Source organism: Elephantulus edwardii, unplaced genomic scaffold (genome assembly GCF_000299155.1).
Source record: "Elephantulus edwardii isolate Elephantulus edwardi_28Jun2011 unplaced genomic scaffold, EleEdw1.0 scaffold00086, whole genome shotgun sequence".
NCBI classification, from domain to species: Eukaryota; Metazoa; Chordata; class Mammalia; order Macroscelidea; family Macroscelididae; genus Elephantulus; species Elephantulus edwardii.
In genome coordinates this window covers 5,028,610-5,033,488 of record NW_006399836.1, presented here as the reverse complement: position 1 = coordinate 5,033,488, position 4,879 = coordinate 5,028,610, and the positions used below count along the sequence as shown (strand labels likewise).

The 4,879-nt window shown below is 39.8% G+C and overlaps 1 pseudogene; it reads left to right on the top strand.

Moving 5' to 3' along the window:
• Positions 1-1,241: 1,241 nt before the first annotated feature.
• Positions 1,242-1,573, top strand: LOC102870153 (annotated as a pseudogene).
• The last annotated feature ends 3,306 nt before the right edge of the window (positions 1,574-4,879 follow it).

Genomic DNA, 4,879 nt, shown 5'->3' with positions numbered 1-4,879 from the left:
TTAACTTTTTTATTCATACTGATTTATTTACACAGTTGAAATACGTTGTTTTTCACAAAAGGTTCTTCCCATTTCCATCACTCTCCCCACCCATCACATTGTGTAACTCTATGATAAACACCCCCTCCCCGCCCATCCTCCCCGCTCTGCTTCCCTCCTCTCCACTCCTTGGATACTCATTCTACAATAAGGGTTTTATATAGTATATAGTATTTGTCCTTATGGGATTGAGTTTGTTCACTCAACATAATGCTCTCTAGTCCCTCCCAAGTTAGATAGTAATTTACAAAATCATTGCTCCTGCATGCTGCGTAGTACTACATTGTATGAATGTACTACAGTTTCTCAATCCATTCATTTGTGGTTGGACATGTGGGCTGTTTCCATGTTCTTTTGATGGTGAATAATGCTGCTATGAACGTTGGTGTACAAGTCTCTGTTTGAGCCTCAGTTCTCATTCTTAGAGTATATTCCAAGCTGGGTCATGTGGAGTTTCTATGTTCGTCTTTTTGAGGAAGCTCCAAACTGCCTTCCAGAGTGGTTGTGCCATTTTACAATATCACCAACAATGTGTAAGAGTTCCTATCACATCCTCTCCAACATTTATTATTTGCTGTCCTGTTAAACTCTGCCACTGCTACTGGGCTGAAATGGTATCTCATTGTGATTTTGATTTGCATCTCTCTTGTTGCCAGTGATTTGGAGGATTTATTCATGTGTCTCTTGGCCATCTGAATGTCCTCCTCTGTGAAAACTGTTTCCATGTCTTTTACCCACTTTGTAACTGGGTGTTATCAGTCTTTTTCTTGTGGAGGTCACATCTATTTATTTATTTTTTTTATTCCATCAACTGTATAACTAAATACATACCCAGAAATGATCTACAGCTAATTCTTGATTCCAACACCCTGTAGGAGTCTGCTTCCTAAAGAGGCATGGTGGTGTCGTGTACTACGTGTTGGGCTGCTGATGTGGGAGAAAGATGAGCAATCTCCCATAAAATGTACCTTGACCTACAACCAGGAGAGAATAAAACGGATGAATGAGACCTTCTAAGAATCCAATCCCTATGCACATCAAAAAGCTGCTCCAGCATTTACCCAGGTCTTCGAGTGCTGGAGGTGGTGGTCAGGAAGTAGGCTTCTGCTGTTGGGCTTCTGTCCACTCTGCGGCGCAAACACCTTCCGCACAGGACATCAATGCAAGCCTGAATAGGAAAAACAATTCCTTCCACCTAAGCCATGGCTTATCAGTTATACAGAAATACCGCCTTAGGAAACAATCTTCAAGAGAGCCTAGATGAGCTCATTCAGTCTCAACAGATAACCCCCCAACTTGCTCTTCAAGTTCTCCTTCAGTTTGATAAGGCTATCAATTCAGCATTGGTTCAGAAAGTCAGGAACAGAGTCAATTTCAGGGGCTCTTTAAATACGTACAGATTCTGCGATAATGTGTGGACTTTTGTTTTGAATGATGTTGAATTCAGAGAGGTGACCGAGAGCTTATTAAAGTGGATAAAGTGAAAATTGTAGCCTGTGATGGTAAAAATACTGCCTCCAATACGACAGAATGAACGGGGGGAAATGGCTTTTTTATGCCATCCTCTGTTATTACTCTTGGCTTTTTGAAGAGAAACTTAGAAGAGACTTTTTAAATTTATTCTAGCAATGCAGAAATTACTCCATTGTGCTGTGCTGTCGGAGAAGTCCAGTAGAAAGCTCGTAACTTTAGCCACTTCCATTCACTTACTATGCAGCATGAAGAAACCCAATTTTTTTAATAACAAATCAAAAGTTGTTACCTTCCTATAAATATTCTTTAATAAATGAATTTTAAGACATTAAAAAAAAAACCACAAAAAGCTGCTCCAACAGAGGAAAAAGGAAACTCAAAGCTTGAGATAAAATATTCAGCAATCACAAATCTGATAAGGGACTTAAGTCTAAAATGTATGGAATATTCCGGCACCTCAACAAGAAAAAAGTAAACAACCCAGTCACAAAATGGGGACTGGATATGAATAAATATTTCACCAAAGAAGACATTTATATGGAAAACAAACACGAAGAAATATTCAAAATCTCCAGCTATCAAAGAGATGCAAATCAAAGCAATGAAATACCATTCCACCTAAGCAACTATCGCAAAGTTAAACAGGGCAGCAAAGGACGAATGCTGGTGAGGTTGTGGAGAGATTGGAACTCTTACTCACTACTGGTGGGAATGGAAAATGGAAGATGGTCTGATGTTTTCTCAAAGAGTTGGAAATAATAGGGAGCTCTGGTGGCCTACTTGCAAGAAGCTGTGCTGCAATCTCAAAAGTGCATGGTTCTAACCCACCAGATGCTCCACTGGAGTAGAAAGGGCAATCTCCTCCTTTGCCGGCTGAATCCGATTCAATGGTGCACAATAACAAACAAAAAACCTAGGCTGTCCAAAATCCTTGGTAATAGAATTGTTTACCTTTGAATACTTCTCTGCTTCATAAGCATTACTGACTGGGTGTTCATGCTTTTGTATGGCATGTACCATCCTTTAAACCCTGTTATGACATGTGCACATTATCTGTTTGATGTGAAGAAAAAGAAAGTTGGAAATAGAAATACCATTTGACCCAGCAACTCCACTACTGGGAATATACCCTAAAGAACCAGACCACCATCCAAACATATGTACACACATACATGTTTATTGCAGTGTTATTCTTAATAGCAAAGAGATGGAAACAACCCAAATGCCCATCAAAAAATGAATGGATAGAAAAACTGGTATATTCACACAGTGGAATATTATGCAGCATTGAAAAACAATGACCTTGTAAAACATTACACAACATGGGCGAGCCTCAAGGACATTATATTGAGTGAAATATCTCAGTCACCAAAGGACAAATATTGGATAACACAACTTATAAAAGAGGACAGGCTTGGAGGGCTTTGGGGAGAGAATGGGAAAAGAGTGGATAGATAATGAACACTGCAATAGAACAGGTGAGGGGAAGAACTGTCTAAAAGGAATATTTGTTTAGGCATTATATGTATGAAAATGTGGAACAAGAGGTGCAATGCAGGGTGGATGGAGTGAGGAGGGAGGAGGAAGAAAATGTGCAACAACAAAAAGTATTTTTAGGGGAGCTCTGGTGGCCTAGTGGCAAGAAGCTGCACTGCAATCCCAGAGGCGCACGGTTCGAATCCACCAGATGCTCTGCTGAGGAAGGAGGGACAATCTCCTCCTGTATCAGTCAGATCTGATTTGATGGTACACGCACACACACAAATAATAATAAAAAAAAGTATTTTTAAAAATTTACAACCTATTAAACTGATGGAGGATCACTGAATCAACTTGAAGCCAGTCCGTTTGAGGTTTTTGAAGGAGTATCTTTGAATCTGCTCTCTCCCTTCCTATAACTAATTTACTACCATCAACATGCTGGGTTATGTAAACTCTTAAAACTTGCTCCTTTCCGTTTCCTCAGTCACCCACCTTAGTCAGGTAGACCATCCACACCCCTAGACCTTAGGTAGGTAGATTGCTGCTTTGGTCCCAGTGATTTCTCATTTAAATTCCCTTGCCCCTCATCACTTGTACATATGATAGCTATGGTGATACTTGTTAAAATACAAATCTAATTAGATCATCTATCAGCCTAAAACCTTCAGTGGCTGCCCATTTCTTAGAATGTTGTTAGATACTGTGGAGTCAGAACTGACCCTCGGTGGGTTTTCAGAGTAAATCACATGGGAGGAGATTGCTCATCTTCGTCTATCTGAACAGCTGGTGGCTTTGTATTATGTGCCTTTTGGGTTGGCAGCACAAGACCCACACAGTGTTATTATGTTCAACAAGCTTCTGATTGCCATCTGCTCTCCTTCCACTTTTGTCCTCTTCATTCCAGCCTCATCAGCCTCTTCTCAGCTCTTTCCTGGCTCCCAATCCACTGTTTCCTTGTCAAGCACACCCTCCCTTCAGTTTAGTTGGATTTCTGAGAGCCATACTTCTTGCCCTTAGATTAGTCATCAAATAACTGACAGTGAGTAGATTGTCCAACCTACTGACCCAAGAGAGTTGACTATCATATCGTGAAAGGCCTAAAATAAAAACAAAAATACGTAAAAAGAACAAAAATTATTGAAAGACTTCATTGCATTAGACCACAAGAAAGATATAAAGAGATTTTGGGGTACTGCTTTATGTACAGGAGATAATTAGTGAATGTATCTAGGTGACTTTGAACATCAAGAATCCAAATATGGGGAAAAAAGGAATCCAAATATGATGAGCCTGTAGACTCAGAAGATAAGTCTTACAGATATTGAGGCGGCTTCTAAGTAGAAGGAGGTGGCTAAACCTTAACCAGTTCCTACCATTTTCTTAGTCCTTTAAGAAAAGGAAGCAGGGGTTGGTTGTCACAGGTGGACTGAAAAAGAACAGTGGTGAAGATGAAAAACACTACAATTCAGGCTTGAAAACAGATAGAAGATTTTATTTTTTAAAAATAAATGCTAACTACCCCAATCAGCAAGGATTGTACAAATGAATACAGAGGAAAAGATCTAAAATTCTTTTTTTTAGGTCTTTCTTTTTTCATTATTAATTTTAGTTAATGTTTCCAGAAACTTTGGATTTCCGTTCATTCCTTGTTGCGTTTTTCTCCCTGCCCACCCCTCCCCCCTAAAAATCTTTTTTTGTAAATACATTTTGAATCATATTGGGAATCAATATGGAGATAGCTCTGAGAACCTCGGCTTCAGCAGCTCCGCCCCCATCTATTTAAACACACACACACACACACTCACTCACTCTCAGCAGCTCCGCCCCATCTATTTACACACACACACACTCAACAGCTCCGCCCCATCTATTTACACACACACAC